Source organism: Aethalodelphis obliquidens, unplaced genomic scaffold (genome assembly GCF_003676395.1).
Source record: "Aethalodelphis obliquidens isolate GAN/ISIS:26980383/991018 unplaced genomic scaffold, ASM367639v1 scaffold25, whole genome shotgun sequence".
Taxonomy (NCBI): domain Eukaryota; kingdom Metazoa; phylum Chordata; class Mammalia; order Artiodactyla; family Delphinidae; genus Aethalodelphis; species Aethalodelphis obliquidens.
In genome coordinates, this window is record NW_020837969.1 from 28,481,320 (window position 1) to 28,499,538 (window position 18,219).

Genomic DNA, 18,219 nt, shown 5'->3' on the forward strand with positions numbered 1-18,219 from the left:
AAATTCCTTAATACAAAGGGCAAAGCTGTGATTACATTCCTGTCTGTTTCTCCACTCATGCTCTGTTTCCAGTTCTATTTCAAAACTCACTGGCAGTCTCTCAGCCCCTCTACCCACCAGCCTCCCTCTTCTGAAGGGTCTTGAGGAACTATCCTCTCTGCCAGAGTGTCACCCTTCTCCTGAACACCTCCTGTTCACTCCGGCTTCAGGGGTTCCCTCATCCACTCTCTTTGCCTGTGTCCGAGAGAAGTGCTAGTGCAACGGTGCCCTCGGTTTCAGTTTTCTGCTTCCTTGTCCTTGTGTGTCCAACTCCAATCTGAGTTTCATGAGGCGCGGGGTGGGCGGGGGAGGCATGTCTACCTCATCTACTGCTGTAGCCCTGGTACCAGGCAAGGCTTACGGCACACGCGTGAAATATTTGCAGTCTGAGTGGATAACAGAGAAGCTGTGTGTCTATAGGTATATATGTGTTTGAGCCCAAGGGTGGAGGTAGGGAAGAAGCAAAGGACTCCAAATCAAACTGCTGATGGTTTTATTTCCTGAGAACAGACCATTGCTGGCATTTGAACATTAGAGATATAAAAACCAAAGAGGCGCTCTGGTTGTTTTAACCATCCTTTAAAACTGAGACAGGTCGGGCTTCCCTGGTGGCGCAGTGGTTGAGAGTCCGCCTGCCGATGCAGGGGACACGGGTTCGTGCCCCGGTCCGGGAAGATCCCACATGCCGCGGAGCGGCTGGGCCCGTGAGCCACGGCCGCTGAGCCTGCGCGTCCGGAGCATGTGCTCCGCAACGGGAGAGGCCACGACAGTGAGAGACCCGCGTACCGCAAAAAAAAAAAAAAAGAGAGACAGGTTAGTATGCCTCCAATCCTCATAACCTGTAAAATACTTAGATGTTCCCAACACGTCTCCCTGGGCTCAGGCTACCCCTTCTAACACACCACTGCAGCCCTCCCTCCATGCTGGGATCGTTTCCTCTGTCCAGTTAGCCTGATTTTCTCATTAGGCTCGGCCCCTGGGTCTTGGACGTGGGCTCCGTTCTTTGGCTGGGGCTGAACCTGCAAGATTTTCCCTTCATCAGGCTAATGAAGTAAGAGTCTTATGTCATCATTAGTGCTGGTGTTAATCCACGCAGAACTAATATTGGTGTTGTTCCAAGTAGAATTAACAAAGCCCAGCCCCCCGCAAGACAGATGTTTGTCAGGCACTTCTTACTGATGTTAATGATAGCTCCCTTGCGTTTCACAAACAGCTGAGTTCACCAACTGAACTTCAGGGTCTCAGAAGAACCGCCTGCCTAATAAAAATTGGTCCTCAGAGGTACTGAGGGCTTAGAATTTCCAAGCTGAAAGCAAGAAAGAGTTCCCTTTTCTGCAGAGAAAATGACCACAGCACTTTCAGCTGTCCAGAGAGCAAAGAGACGGCCACATGGAGGCAACTAGCTGGCCCCAGAGGCCGCTTAGGGAGTGCTTCTTTGCAGCTCTCTCTTCTTCTGTGCCAGGCTCCATAGGGGTCACGTGTTTGCGCATTTATTCCCTCCACCGTGGGTGCAAACACTGTGTCTTTCCACCTCTGCGTCTCTGCACCAAGTAGAGAGATTGGCTAACTATTGTGTGGAAATAAATGATGGTAGAAGGTCTTCCTGCGGTGGTTTGCCTTATTGTCCAATTCCACGTGGATTTCCTCTCCCTTTCCACCAATAACATACATCAGCCCTAGACTTTCCCTTTATACTTGATCACTGCTTGATCATAGGAATGTGATACACCAATAAGAATATAAACCTTTTATTGCTTCCATGCCCTAGCTGTATTGTAAATAGTGCTGCCATGAACATCAGGATACATGCATCCTTTCGAATTATGGTTTTCTCCCAATATATGCCCAGGAGTGGGGTTGCTGGGTCATATGGTAGCTCTGCTTATATGTAGGATCTAGAAAAAATGGTACAGATGAGCTTATTTGCAAAGCAGAAATAGAGTCACAGACGTAGAAAACAAACTTATGGTTACCAAGGGGAGAAGGGAGGGATGAACTGGGAGATTGGGATGGACATATACACACTACTATATATAAAATAGATAACTAATAAGGACCTACTGTATAGCACAGGGAACTCTACTCAGTGCTCTGTGGTGACCTAGATGGGAAGGGAATCTAAAAAAGAGTGGATATGTGTATATGTTTAACTGACACACTTTGCTGTACAGCAGAAACTAATACAACATTGTAAGGCAACTAAACTCCAGTAAAAATTAACTTAAAAAAAGAAACCATTTATTGGAAGGGCGAGGCACTGTGCTAAGAAATCTGTATGCACTTTTTAACAAACCATGAAAGCAGTATATCAAGATATTAAAATATATGACCAATGCTTGGGGACTAGGTGGGGTGGGCTGAGAGCTTGCTTAAATGATGTGCTGACTTGTTTAAGGTCATAGGACTAGTCCAGGGCAGATCCAGAGTGACTGGTGACACCTCTGTCCATTCCACTAATAGTTGGGTGACCTGATCAGCAGGAAGTTTTCTACCTACCTCACCTGGAAAAAATGGGGCAGGTGTCTGTAGTATTTCCTCCGCATGCCGTCAAATCCCCATAGTAGAAGAATTTGTAAATGAGAGACTTAAAATATTATGGGAAAAATTGAAGTGGCCAGGGGATATATAGAAGCCTTTGAGAATATTTTTGGGTTTGCTAAAATAATGAAGGCAATACACTAATGAGACTGTCAAAAACTATGTGCAGATGTTTAATTATATACTATTGGCTACTCTACAGTTGACTCCCGTTCACTCTACCACTGTCCCCAGGCCAGAAGTTTTGCAGGCTTTCAGTTTCAGTGAGATGTATATAAATGTCTTTTCTTAAGTGGTAGATAATATGGATACCAAGAGGATTCTTCCCTCTGTGGCTGCTTCTCCATCCAAATGTTTACAGTTTTATCTACAATGACTCAGCTGTTGACTCCCTCCTCTGGGATCCCACCATGGACCAGAGATGAAGAAGAACTTGGACTCCTGCACTGGTAAAGGGGGAGCTTAATCCATCCATCACCCCCTTATACTGAAGCCCTGCTCCACCCTTGATAATGTAATACAGTAGAACCCTGACCTGACCCTAACCCTGACCAGCTCTGCCCATCTTCTCACTAAAGTCTCAGCTCCTGCCTTGCTGTGAGGACAAGAATGTGTCCCAAAGGCCACGTTTAGTTTGTCTCCATTGCCTTTTCCTCTCTTAAAGAGGCATTGTAGGAATCTCTGTGCCTATTCTTTCTATTATCTCTTCTACCTTGAGCCCTTTCTTTCTGCCCAACCTAAAGGTTCCTCTCTTTCTAATTATCTTTGTCAAGAGTGACTAAAAGTTTCAGAACACTCAAACTTAAATATATCAGTTGGAGGACACGTATATAAAAGCACATCTATTTATAGCAGGCTTTTCTTAAAAGACACTGGTGGTTGGGGACCGTTACTGCCTATAGATTCTTTCCCTGGGTCAATGCCCAGTCCATTTGTGCAAATCTGTTTTCTGAGAGCCAGGCTATGACGATAATAATAGACCCACTTATTGAACACCCGACCCTGTGCTCCAAGCACTGTGCTGGGCTGGGCACTTTCCAGACAGTATCTGTAATTTAATGACCCTCTAAAGAAAATGTCCTCACCATGCTGCCAATGAAGAAACTAAAGCCCATCCATGTTAACTGATTTGTCTTACAGGTACGTCGTTGGAGATGAGTTCACCTCTCTTCCCTTTGTTTATGGAGCACCTGTTCATGGCAGAGAGGGGGAAGCATGCTGGTGTGCCTAGAATAGCAAGCTCCAGATTTCTGCAGGGAACCCCTGAGGGCAGCCTGTGTCCTGGAGAGGTGAAACTTCAGAGCCCCACGGGGCCACCGAGAGACACACCCCACAGTCTGTCCGTCTGTGCGCTCCCGTGTCAGTGTGCTGCTCTCCGTGATCTGAAGTATAACGCGATGAGGTGTTTCCTAACAGATAAAATGCCATGTTTAGAAAGCTCCACTTTGCACCTGGTTGTTTTTTTGTTTTGTTTTGTTTTTTTGTTTTTTGGACCTGGTTTTTATACTTGCCCACAGGTCATTCCATTTTCTCAGCCCTTTCAATCCTTAATTTTCTAGTTTCAAATTGAGACATAGTTCATAAGCCTGTATGACACTTTACAATGATAAATGAAAGATCAAGGTAGTCTTTCAAAGGAAAGGTTTCCCAGATGGGCATAAGGAACTAAAGATATCAGTGAAAACTTTAGGAGGGAACTCTGTTCTTTTGAGACCCACAGATCCTTTAGTTTGAGATGTTCCTTAAGCATCTGCTACGTGTCAGCATCTTTATGTTGCAGTATATGGACGCTGTCACCTTTAATCTTTATGTCTCGAAGAAGTAATTATAATTATCCTCATTTTATCCCTAAGGACATTGAGAATTAAAAAACTAAAAAGTGAAGGAGCTGATATTAGAACCCAAGACTGTCTGACAACAAAACCAGCAAGTGGGGTGGCTTGGGAATTCTAAATCCTTGTCACAAAGCATAACTCTTCTTCCCCAGAGGATTCTTTGACTGTCATAGTTGTCCCACTTAGCTCGGCAGTTGACATCAACTTCTTGACTAGCCAACTGTTGGTCTCATGCCTGTTACTTTGTCTCTAACCAGCTTTTTCATTGGAATGAGGAGCACGAGATCCCATCCTAAATGCTGAAGGCTGCTGTTACCATACAGTCATTTGTGTTAGACCTTCATCCTGAACTAAGCCCTCCCTTTAAGACTAAATTTAACTCCAACTTGAAATAGTCTACCTTGCAGCATCTTTGCTCTCTGATTCCATGCCATCTGTATATTCTCAACATAAGGTATATCAGTGATCCTCTAACCTCCCCAAGATCCTCCAGGCTCATGGCCTAGAGCTGTCAACACCCTGAAGGATTCTAGCAAAAGCAGAGCTGGTGAGCAGGAGCGCCATAGATCTCCCTCCAGGAAAAAAAGGGAGACTCAGGGGCAGGAAGAACAGCTGATGGTTGGGCTGGAGGCTGATGCTGGGCCCACTTGAGCTGCAGGCTTTGTCCCCTCTGTGGCTCATGACAGGAGCTGGGCTTTCTTGCCTTGCCAGTGAATGCCATCAGTGCTGCAGCTGCCCAAGGGGACCCCTCAGGGAGAACGTTTGGGGTGCCAGCATGGCCAGGATAAAAAAAAGAAAAGAGAGAACAAGTCAAGGACTGGAAGTTTTTTGTGTTTTCATTTAAAGCAAAGGATGCATTTTGGCTGGTGGTCTGTGGAAGTAGCCAAGTGGAAGGGATTTAAGAGCAAAGAGTTATAACTGAAGGTTATAGATAGGCCTTGCTGTGATCAACAGTACTATAGTATATACTTGAAAGTTGCTGAGACGGTAGGTCTTAAATGTTCTCACCACAAAAAAGCAATGGTAATTATGTGACATGATGGAGATGTTCACTAAAGCTATGGCGGTCATCATTTTGCAAAATATAAATGTACCAAATCAACACATTGTACACCTTAAACTGACACAATGTTATATGTCAATTATATCTCAATAACGCTGGGAAAATAATTAATTAGTTAATTAATTAATATGTATTCCTGTAATCTCTTTGTTATATCCTTTATTCCTCTCTCCCCCGTGTCCTACTCTAGGTCATAGGAATGACACAGACTGTGAGAAATTCATGCCACAGAATTGTTTATCCCCTACCCATCTCTATGACTTTCATACACTCAGACACATTCACAGGTCCAGCATGGTGGTTTAATGAATGGAATTAGGTAAATTACCAATACTTGCTATCCAGAACTCAGTGGGTACCGGATGACAGCGTCACCAGTTACATTTATGAAGGTCCAGTTTCAGGCAATGCTCTAGTTTTGGAAATAACCATTGAACGTTTATCCACATGTATGTGTGAAAACATATTCCCAAGCCTCCAGTGTATTTACCATTTGCCTATTTTCTCAGCAAAACCCCATTCACCTCAATAAAATGATTAACGCATGCCAAGTGCAGTTTCAAAGCCCCCAGAGATCCAGTCCATCCAGACACACGAGAGCCACACCTACGCACACCCACCCACGTGGCGGCATCCGCCGCCCACCTCTGTCCGGCGGATCCCGGGACTCGGCACCCGCTCTTGTCTCGCAGACTGTCACATCGCCAGCCTCCTCTGATCCCTGCCCTCCTTTGCCTCCAAATTAAATTTCAACTTTTTGTAAACCTCTGTGAAAACGACAAGCCAGTGCCAGAGCTGTCTTTTAATACACAAAAGCATAAATAATGCCATCCATCAGTCCTGTCACTCAGAAAGATAGATTGCTAGTTGTCCAGACCCCGGAATGACACCAAAGCCAAAGTTAGAAAGTGTCTTTTTTCTTTCCCGGAGTCGCTCTCTCACTCACATGCTCGCTCTCCTTTCTGTTTGCCGGACTGCTTGATTCTGATTAATGGTCCTGTCAGGGTGGGATTCCACTTGCCCGGATAATGAGTCAAGAATGTATTCCCTGTCACAGACGCAGCAGATGTCAGGGGCAGAAGGGCTCCAGGATGCCAGAAACAATATACAGTTTCTTCCTAGTCCCCTGACAGGCCAATATGCTGCACAAGGTCTAATTTATGTAGACAAAATGCAGGCGGGGCCGCAGCAACCAGAAACCTGCCCCCAAAGCCCCAGCTCCAATGCGGCTCGAGCGCCCGGGCTGCCTGTCGGCTGGGCCGGCTGGAGGTGGGCTGGTAATGGACACCAGCCGCGGACTCCATAGCCCTGCCTCCCAATGTCTGAACACACCGAGAGGCCCGGGACCCCTTTGACTTCATTAAACGGCACTTTATATCATTATGGGAAGAAATCAAACAGGGCAGAGGGCTTCTCCCTGAATGGCTTGATTAGGTGATTCACCGCTGGGCTTGGGTGTTATTTTCCAGGAGCTGCTGGAGGGGCTGAGAAGTGTCAGCTGGCCCAGCTGCCCCAGCCAATCACCCTCTTTGCTTCGATGGGACTAATCTGATCTCAGAAGTTTGTGCACCCGCAGAGAACATCAGAGCTCCCGACGTTCCAGCGGGGCTCCAGGAACCAGAGCTGCCCCTTGGCTAAAATGTAGATGCTTGGTCTCAGCCCAAAGGTGGACACGCTTGCATCTAATCACCCTGTCCACATCGATTTTGTACATATGCACACATTTCTTTGTTGAGAAAAATCTCTAGGAGTGTTCCTTGAGTTGTAACATTAAATCAATGTATATTTCCCTTAGAAATTAAAATATAACCACATTCCTTTGACAAACAACTCAAGTAGTTAAATGTTAAGGACACACTGGAATTAGACAAGTCAAAATCAGGCAGGGGGACTGTCACGTCCCCAAGACTGGGAAGGTAAAAGTCATGTTTACTAATCTCCATTTTAATCTTAAACCAGGTCACAAATATCTTCCATTTAAAAAGAAAAATTCAAAAAGATGGCAAAACTCTGTGTATTAAGCGGGTATTATTATTGCATGGCTTCTAGACTTCATTTCTGTGGGCCCGATAGGCTCTGATGGTGGACTCAGCTGATAGGGCCTCTGGCATCTGGTACTAGGTTGAACATCGGCTGGTTCAAAGGCAGCAGGCAAGGGCTTCCCTGGTGGCGCAGTGGTTGAGAGTCCGCCTGCCGATGCAGGGGACACGGGTTCGTGCCGCGGTCCGGGAAGATCCCACATGCCGCGGAGCGGCTGGGCCCGTGAGCCATGGCCACTGGGCCTGCGCGTCCAGAGCCTGTGCTCCACAGCGGGAGAGGCCACAACAGTGAGAGGCCCACGTACCGCGAAAAAAAACCCAAAAACAACAACAACAAAAAACTGTCTTAAAAGGCAGCAGGCAGCATGAACTTGAAAGCCTATTCAAAATGTTATAAGCTCAGCTGTTTCGTTCTTAGTAATGGTGTTTCTCCTATTTTATGAATGTGGCTTTCTCCTTCACAAAGACTTGTTTGATTTTAAAAGGATGTCGCCATCATGGGAGCTGAAGGGACGCGGCAGAAAGAGTGTGGATTCCAGTGGTGGGCAGGCTGCGGGCTGACCAGATAGCAGTTCACGCGAGGTTTGAAGGCTGTGGGTGAATCAGTTAAGCTCTCTGAGCCTCACTCCTGTTAACTGCAAAATGCAGCTAATGACAGCTACCTGTAGGCATCTGGGTTCATGCATACACAATGCAGAATTTGTGTTAGGTCTTGTATGAGCATTTTCTGAAAACCAGGTGGCCAAGAAATGGTAGCAATTATTGTGATCGATCTTGTCCCCGTGCCTAACTTTGTACCAGGCAAAAGCTACTGCATATGCAGGTCTGATACCTTTCCCACTATTTAGTAGGAAGAAAAGAAATTAAAATGGACCCCTGCGGTCATCATGCCCTTCATCTGAGTTCAGATCCACCAATCTTGAGTATAATGGTACCAGTCTCATCTTTACTCACACCCTCCAAAGCCCATCTGTGTTCTAACCACACTTCCCAACTTCTGCCTCTTAATCTACACATTGAACCCTGTTCCTTCCTGGTCCTGAGTCCTAGCTGGGTTTCTCCTAATTCCATCCACATACGTTTCACCACCTGAAATTTTCACAAGAGATACAATGGGAAAGGAAGGCAAGCAAAAGGTTCTGAAGCAGTTTCCCTCCACTAAGGTGAAAAGATATCCTGTTTAAATGGGAAAAAAGCAGGTTGCGGAAGGGTATGCATAATAAAATCCAATTTCTATTGAATATGTGTGCGTTTATTTAAATTTACTTTATTGATGTTCCGGAAGCATACATAAGAAATTTAACAGTAGTTACCTCTGGGGGGTAGGTGGGAGGTCAAATTTTTTTTTAACTTTTTATTTTATATTGGAGTATAGCAGACTAACAATGTTGTGATAGTTTCAGGTGCACAGGTAAGCGACTCAGCCATACATATACATGTATCCATTCTCCCCCAGACTGGGAGGTCAAATTTTTTGTCATGACTCTCTGTTACTTTTATATTAAAACCCAATTTTAAAATAAAAAAAAGTAGTGGGAAGGCCAAATTAAGCAAACCTCCTTGCTGAAATCCCCCCAACATAGAACACTGACCTCTCTCTGATGGTCTAGAAGTTACTAGAGAACCGTCAGGCCAAAACAAATATCCTGTTATAAATGAGTCCCACTTTATGAAAATTCAGTGTTTAAAAATCCAAACACCAGGCAATGCTCCAGCAAGAAGAAACTACCGCAAAGAACCTGCCTCTGATGTGGCGAGGAGGGAACGTCGGATGGTGGGAAATGAAGTTGACAGTGGACAAGGGCAGCCACGGGCAACAGGGCTACACCAAGGTCACAGAACAGAGAGGTGTGGGGGGGGGGCGTTTAATGATTATTGGAGGGTTTGCATGTTACAAATGATTCTTTCCATGGCGAGCTCCTACAATATGTTTGCACGATTGCATATGTCACTCAGGGGCTGGAGCGGGGCAGGGCAATTAACATTTGCAAGGCTTCGGGGCCGTATCACCGGATGATGGACAATCAGTTGGCTAGGTTAGCAGATAGCACCTGCCTCCTCTAAAAAATAAGCCCAGAGAAGCCATTTACACTTGTGGGAAACAACTGATTGTGTAAAATGAGCTACATTTGCACCAGCTTGACCTTCAAACACACCTATTTTGATTGATCTGAGTGGCGGTCATTCATCACAGACTACAAAATCCCAGAGCTGAGGCAGGAAGCAAGGTCACCAGAAAGATGCCAGGGTGAGCACCTTGGAACAAAAACTGAGAAGAAGAGTGGAATGGAAAATTACTTTTAAATCCCAGTTATTGAACTGTTTCCAAAGGCCTGTCTGTTCCAGGTGAGGGAAGTGTGGTGTGTCTACTGGCCCTGGCTGATTTTATGTCCCCGTCTACGGCTTTACTAAAGTGTGCTGGGACCAGAGGTCAGCCCCGCAGTCCTCTGTAAAGACAACCGTTGGGAACAGTGATGTCGTTGGCTGAGAAGGATTAAGAGCTGCAGAGATGAAGGGCATTTCCCTTATGAAGCTGTCTTCCTCCAGGCGTTCCCTGAGACGTCCCTACACAGTCCTAACTGGGGGGAAAGAGCTGGAGCTGAAGGCTGGTTCATCTAAGGCCACACACATGGTATTTCCTGCCTCAGTGCCAACACCCGAGTTTTTCCACTTCCCAGCGGGAGGGTGCAGTGTCCTCACTTTTCCTTTCCTTCTTAGTGAATTACTTCACCCATGTTGCCTTTATGACCAGTTCAGATCCCACCTCCTCTGCCTTTCTTGGTGCAAGGTCCTGAGTTCCTTTTGGAAGCAGACTCCCGAATGTGACATCAAAGCTGTGTCAGAAGCCTTCCTGGGCTGTCCCTCGGGAGCCACTCTGCAGGGGGAGGTCGGAGGGACTGGCTTTGCTCTTTCTCCAGTCAGGGAAGCACAGGTCATCTTTGGCAGGTGCCATGGTGCCTGGCGAGGCTGCTGTCCACGGGATGACGCTGGTATTCATTGGGGGGTGGCAGGTGGTCATTAACCCAAATCTGGAAGTTACCGTCACAGTTATCTTTCCAGATGAAAAAAGCACATGGGGCCCTGATGACAGTTTACACAGTCTGCCTTGAAGAAGTTAGTGATCATCCCAATGTACTTACCATCTCCTCAGGGAAGCCTCTCTAGTTAGAATAGTTCCCTCCCAATTCCTAGTCACCATATTTTTTATTTCCTTCATCAAGAGTGTCTTAAGTCTGGGTTTCCTTAAAAGCAGAACCTGAGGTAAGGTAGGTCGTTTAGTTGGCAGGTGATCCCAGGAAGCAGAAGTGAGGAAGGGGAAAAAGAGGAAAAGCCAACATAAACATGTGTTATCATGGTCCCTGAAGTAGGCAAGAGGGAGCTTGATTCCACTCAGACTCCTGAGAAGATGAGGAAAGTTTAGAACACAGCCCGGGGCCATGCCCCTAGAAGTTTGGGAGACTAGGGCACTCACGCATCCATCCCTGGTATCCCCTGTGAGTTGAGGCCTACCCCTGGAAGCATGGACCACCCCTCACTGCTGGCCCGCGTCTGGTCAAGGAGCTCCTAGGGGGCATCTGAGAAAACCCTGTGGCAGACAGAGGGAGACACAGGATGTAGGCTGGAAGGGGAACCCTGGCAGCTCTAGGAAAGTCTGTCCACCATGGGGACAGGCTGTAATCAGAGGTGGGCCAAAAGGATAGGGTGGGGCATCAGAGGAATCACCTATGGCACTTATGACGTTCTCTCATTTACAGAATGTCCACCTATTGAATGCCTCTCTCACCCCACTTGAGAGCAAGACCCCCCCATGAGAGCAAAGACCACCTTCGTGACCTCTAAGGATGCATAATAAACCCTGTGAGAGTTCGAAAATGGCTCTGCCCCACCCCCACTCAGGTGGTCACAGCTCCTCAGGCACAGACTCGGCCAGAGGAGCTCACCTTGCAGGTAACCACCCAATTCATCCCTCAGTGGGCTGTTCCTGCCCAAGGCCAAAGCCTCACAACCACAGGAGGCGCCCTGAACACTTCTCCTGTCCTGTGTACTGGTTGCCACTGCGCCGGGGATAGTCATGTTACAGAACACAAGTTCGTATGCCCAACGCACAGTAAAGCCAAACACACCAAAACATCGGAGTCTGGAGCAGAGAAAGGTTTATTGCAGGGCCATGCAAGAAGACAGGTGGCTCCTGCCCCCCAAACCCCGAACTTCCCAAAGGGTTTCAGCAAAGCATTTTTGAAGGCGAGGTGAGGGAGGGGTGCGGCTGGTAGTTACAGACTTCTTGGTGCTGGAATCCTTCGTTCTGGCAGCTGTCCATGTAGTTCAAGGTCACGATGTTCCTGTAAACATCCAAAAAGACAAATGTTATTCCCTGTTCTGCAACTTTTTCTCTATGAATGGACTCTTAAAGGTCAGAGCTTTGAGAATAGGCTCTCCTGTATATTTCAGACTGTAGGCAACCTTCTTTTACAAAAGGTGCAGAGTCAGCATGACTGAGCACAGGCAACAGCAGGGTGCAAATGTTAAAGAAAAAGGAAGAGATCTAACCTGGAGACAGGCTTGTTCTTCCCTATTACAGTAACTGCCACACATAGGTGCTCCGCACATTTGTTGGATGAAAGAGTTCAAGTCACCCTGGCCCATCTCTCTACGCGAATCACAAGTTTTAAAACCTCTTGCATCCTTTGAACGTCAGAAGTAGTTCCCTTCTCTGGACTTGCGGTGGTCCCGTGGAAAGGAGCCATGTGTTCTGACCTCAGGGTCTGCTGGCTCCACCAGGGCTCAGGGGAAGGATGAGGTCTGCCATGAATGGTCCAGGAGCCCATCGTGCTCCACTACAGGCTACAGTTGGGTTTGGGTCTAAATCATCTGAATTTAAACACACTTCCACAATACCCAGTCCGGCACACATACTTCTAATTCTATTTTTTAAATATGTACCTCTTGCCATTTTGACCTAACTTTGATCATATTTCTTGCAAAATCCTGGCTCTGGCTTTATGACCTAGGTAGCATTGAACCCACCCTGCTCTGAGTTGTTTCATAATGATAACTCATATTGACTGCAATGAATGGTACACTCAGCTGCTTTAAAAAAAAAACAACAACAGACTTTTTTCCTGACCATAAGGCAGAGACCATAGGATGATTCCAGGTTAGGGTAAAAGTTGGATTTCACCACCACAAAAACAAACAAAAGGCCCTATATTTTCTATCCTTGTTTGTGACTTTTTCGTGAATTTTCTTAAACTTCGAAAGTAGACAAGATGAGCAGATAGAGTCCTAGTATTTGAGAGGCATGGGAAATACTTGCTAAAGCAGGGGGCATCACGAGGGCTCTCAGATACACATGTGTGTCTTGAGCTCATATATGTGTATGCATAACCTGCAAAGAAATCATGAGGAGTCCAAGTGCTTGTATACCATGAGCTGAAAATCAAGTCACAGTTATAGGCGGAACTGTGTTATCTTGGACCCCTCGCTGCGTAGCATCCTGAACTCCAGCCCGGTTCAGTTACAGGCCTTTGTTTTCCATAAGGGTCTGCCTTTTCCTCCTGCTTGAAAGGTGCTTCCTCATCTTCACCCGATAAACTTCTGTGCGTGTTTGTAGATTCAGCACAAATTTCCCCTCCTTTGTAGAGACTTCCATTGCCTCCCCCGCTACCCCAGCTGTGGCAGAAGGAATTCTTCCCTCAACTGCCTTCCCGTAGAACTTCAAAAACAGTGCCTACCACACTGTGTTGTGCTTCTCTGGCTGTGGAACATTTTGCTTCAAGAGACTGTCTGTTCCATGAGCACCTGTTGGACCACAGTGTCCCAAGGCCTGGGGTCAGGTCTGAAACGTGGAAGGTTTTCAATAAACATTGAATCAATGAAAGATACATGAATGAGAATGATGTACTCCCAGCTCTATAGCTTACCCCCATGGTCCCCACAAGCTGGCCAGATGTCCTGCATCTGGTGACATTTCCCAAACCCAGAGGAGAAATTCACCTGATCGTTGGACATGACTGCCATCTTCCCCCCTGCACGTCTGCACAGGGCTCTCATCAAGTTCAGGGTTGGCTTCAGTCGAGGAAAAATAATAGGCTCCCCATTAAACACTATAGAGCCGGCTCATTTATATGAGAAGGAGATTCCAGGCGCCCCGCTTCCTGGCCTGAGCAGAGAGCAAACTCACGTCCCAACGTGAGTTCCTGCACTCAGCCTGGTCCTTTCTAACTTCAGAGCCTTACGCTCCTTTGACAAAGGTTTATATTCTAAGTCATTAAGATTTCCTGCCAAAACACAACATGTTTCTCTTTAAAGGCCCTTGTTCCCACTCTGAAGTTTCTTAATCAGAAAGAGTGACTTACCGTTAAACTCCAAATAAAGGAAATGAAATGAAATGTCCCTGTTGCTTTTTGCTGATTTGGGCTTTGGTTTCATTTTATTATTTTCTTTACAAGGCTTGGGCTTATGCAGGAACTCCCCGAAGCCCAGCTCCCCACTCTGCTGCGGAGGGAGAGAGGTGTAATGCCCGATGTGACCTGTGAATTACAGTTTCTTTAAACGATATGCAAACATTGATGAATAGAAATGTAAAGTGCCGACGTTTAAAACTCGCATTCCTGGGGCTTCCCTGGTGGTGCAGTGGTTGAGAGTCCGCCAGCCGATGCAGGGGACACGGGTTCGTGTCCCGGTCCGGGAAGATCCCACATGCCGCCGAGCGGCTGGGCCCGTGAGCCATGGCTGCTGAGCCTGAGCGTCCGGAGCCTGTGCTCCGCAACGGGAGAGGCCGCAACAGTGAGAGGCCCGCGTACTGCAAAAAAAAAACAAAAAAAAACTTGCATCGCTGGTGTGTGGTTGGGAGACTGCTGTGGAGCCCTATGTGCAAAGGTCTTGGGGCATTTCCAGAGCCAAAGAGACAATGGTTCAGGAGGCAAGAATGGGATTCTGTCAACTTATACCTCTTGGAATGGACGCAAGGTGCCTTTCCTATTTATGAAAGACCATTTGTCGCTGGCCTCCTTTACCTAATCATGGAAACACTGGCAATATGGCCATTCAGGTACAGTCTGTAGAGAAGCCCAGAAAACAGGGCGGCAAGTCCAGAGAAGAAAGAAATAATAAGAATGAGAGGAACTGGGTAGAGAGACTTAGAATCATTAATGTTAGGACCAGAAAACATCTATTTCATTGTCTACAGTGTACAAATAAGGAGTGTGGGGCCCAGAGAGACCTAGACTCCCAAAAGGGAGTGTAAATTTTTCTATGTCATCTTATCTTTACTGGATGAAACAAAGAACGAAGGAAGAGGGCAGATCAACGTCTGAAGCTTGGCACGGTTCCTGGCACAAAGTGGGCAGTAAATACTTGATAAAATAATATTAAATAATAGTTCACACAGGGGACAAAATAATCCAATATTTGCATGGTCTCTCAGGCAACAGCCCACAAAGAAAGGCTGGAACGTATCTCGGAGATATTGCAAGTGCGGTTCCAGACCCCTGCAATCAGTAAATAATACAATAAATTCAGTCACAAGAACTTTTTGGTCTCCTAGTGCACATAAAAGTTATGTTCACACTATACTGTAGCCTATTAAGTGTGCAACATCACTATGTCTTAAAAAAGTACATACTTTAATTGAAAAATACTTTATTGCTAAAAAACGCTAACCATCACCTGAGCCTTCAGTGAGTAGGAGTAGTAACATCAAAGATCACTGATCACAGACCATCGTGGCAAATATAATAATAATGAAAAAGTTGGAAATATTCTGAGAATTACCAGAATGTGACACAGAGACACGAAGTGAACAAATGCTGTTGGAAGAAATGATGCCTATAGACTTGCTCAAGGCAGGGTTGACACAAACCTCTAATTTGTAAAAAATGCAATATCTGCAATAAAGTGAAGCACTTTTCTGCTCCATCGGTTGCTGAACCCACACCTCTGGGAAGAGCTAAACTGAGCTTACCAATACCCACAAACCAGCCGTTGTAACGTCAATCAGAATCTCTCGGGCCCTCACTGACCAGGATGTTAATGGTAGAACTGAAGAAGCAGCATGGCTTAAAAGGAAGCTTTTCTCCTTCCATCCTTCCTTACCTATGTCTACCTCCCTAGGGCTCCCTATCCTTGCTAGGAAGGTAGGGGAGATAAAGAAGAATTAAAAAAAAATAAAATGAACAACTGAAAGTGGAAATTCTATTTGCCAAGTGGTGTGTTAGGTGTTTCATATAATTTCCAAGATAAATAAGGTTGATGTTGTATTTCCATTTTATAGATGAAGCGATGGAGGCTTAAAGGACTCAAGTGAGGGTGTGATTTGAATGAGTGCGGGTCTTCTAATTGGACACTATGTGTTCTTTTAACGGCTCCAGACTGTCTGCAGGCAACACACTTGAGGTTGTCTCGTATATTAGGGGTCCCCAACCTCCTGGGCTGTAGACCAGTACCAGTCCATGGCCTGTTAGGAACCAGGCCACACAGCAGGAAGTGAGCAGTGGGCAAGTGAGAGAAGCTTCATCTGCCGCTCCCCGCCGCTCCCCGTCGCTCACATTACCGCCTGAACCAGCGCCCCCCCCAACACGTTCATGGAAAAATTGTCTTCCACAAAGCTGGTCCCTGGTGCCAAAAAGGTTGGAGACCACTCTCCTACATCATGATTCTTTTGAAAATCTAACACAAACTTAGCAGGATTCAGTGGAAGCCCATTGTCTAGCCCAGGTACCGTTAGATCCATGTGAGATTTCTTGAAGTCCATAGCTTGAAAGTCAGAGCTCATCTACCTGCCAAAAGGTGTACCTGAGAATGACTGAGAAATTAGCTGCGGCTCAGCCCAGCCCAGGCTCCCGGGGCACCATGCATGCCTGCATGAGCGTGAGTGAGCACCTTCGTGGATCACATGACTAGTGTGAACAGGAAGAGTATATCGTAAAGATCAGCCCCATCTCAGCTTGTGTGCAAATCAGAAATGCCAGAGCATTCTTCCATAGTCTTCTATAATGTTCATTACACAAGCGTCCCCAGATGGCAGATGGCTATTAACTCACCATGACCTATATAAATGTCAAATGTAAAACTATTGCTCCAGCAAAAATCTCAAAATAAATAACAAGAGGAGGGATGAGATTCTGTTGTCATCAGTATTTACAGTTATGCATTTGGGCTCTTCCGTTCTCAAGCCAGCTCAAAATGCTTTCATCTCGCTGGGGAATTCAATTAGCCAGAGAAAAACAGGAAGTGGAGTCCCACAAGGATAACTGGCACAGATGAAGAATGGCTCCCCTACAAAGGTAAGCCAGTGGCTGGGAAGAGTGCAATGGCTCGGGGAAACTGCTTAGCCCACATTTTAAAGGTTTATCACCAGATCTTCATCCTTGTGACGAGGCTTACTAAGGCAAAAGAACGGTTGGGTTTTCTAGCTTTACTCCTGGATAAACCAGAGCAGGGGCATGCTTTACCATCCAAGGGAAGATTCTAGATTGTAAGAAATACAGAATAAGTTATTTTCGTACAGGGCTTAGAGGATCAACTTCTTTCTTATTTGAAAGTCACAGGGTCTCTGCCTACCAACTGCCAAATCTTCAGAGACCTGTTCTCCCTCATGATGCGCGTGTGTGTGTATGTGTGCGTGTGTGTATACACACAATTTATATATATATAAATCTATATCTCTATATATGTATATAGATTCTTACATATACATTTTTATACATATACATTTTTAACATATCAGTGTTTCTAACACAACACGATTTAAATCTGGTTCTCCAGATGAACAACTGGAAAAAATTTCACTCAATCTGTTCAGTGAACTAAAATCAGCTCTCATTGCCTTGTTGGCTTTGTGTGTAATGATTCTGCATGGATCTTTCTCTTGCATTTATGAAGATCGAGATGGTCTTAGGGACTAAGCCATTAAGATTAAAAAAAAAAAAAAAAAAAAACTACCCTTAGGGCTTGGACAAAGGATTCACCAGGAAGTAACCGAATAAGCAGTGTGATCTACAAGTCCAAAGAGAGGGTGACCACATAATTTACCTTCCAGACTGGGACAGTTCTGAGAGTGAAAGGCAGTGTTATTAATAATTTCACCAAGGCAACAGGCATAATCCAGGGGTATCCATCCAGGGCAAACCAAGACATAAGATCACCTTATTTAAAGATGATTTGTAAACACCACAATAAAGCTTATTTAAAGAGTGCATGTATCTGAGGAATAAAAGTGTTCATTATAAGAAATAAGCAAGGCAGAAAGACAGGAGGATGTAGTGGAAAGAACTTAGTACTTTGACAGCACTTCGTTCTGGAACTGGCTCTCCTTCCTAACTAGCTATGTGACCTCAAAGCCTCTAATTTCTTATTTGGAAAGAGAGAATAAGATACCTTGAAAAGCTGTTGGCGGAATTAAAAGAGACAGAATATGTGAACTGTCTAACACATTGCCTGGATAGAAATAGTGCATAATACTTTTTATTTCTCATCCTTAGGAATCTGCAGCTCCTACTTCGAATCTGTTTCATTTCATTATTCCCTGGTTTTAAATCAACAACTATTAAAAATGCACTTGAAAATTAATTTCCAGCAAAGCTTTTTCTAACAACCGACAGCTGGCAGACTGCAGCGTGGCTCCACGTATATTTCTGCGAGTCCCGTTGTGAAATAGAAGTCTTTGATCCAAATATTTTTGCTTTTACTTTTTTTTTTTTTTTTT

General features: G+C 45.6%; 1 long non-coding RNA gene across 2 annotated transcripts in view; it reads left to right on the plus strand.

Annotated features, from left to right (window-relative positions):
* Positions 1-4,018, plus strand: part of LOC113628855 (uncharacterized) — a 36,993-nt gene extending 32,975 nt beyond the window's left edge. For both annotated transcript variants that reach the window (XR_003436276.1, XR_003436275.1), the window contains exon 2: positions 3,718-4,018. This is a non-coding gene — a long non-coding RNA (uncharacterized LOC113628855). The remainder of the gene's footprint in view (positions 1-3,717) is intronic.
* The last annotated feature ends 14,201 nt before the right edge of the window (positions 4,019-18,219 follow it).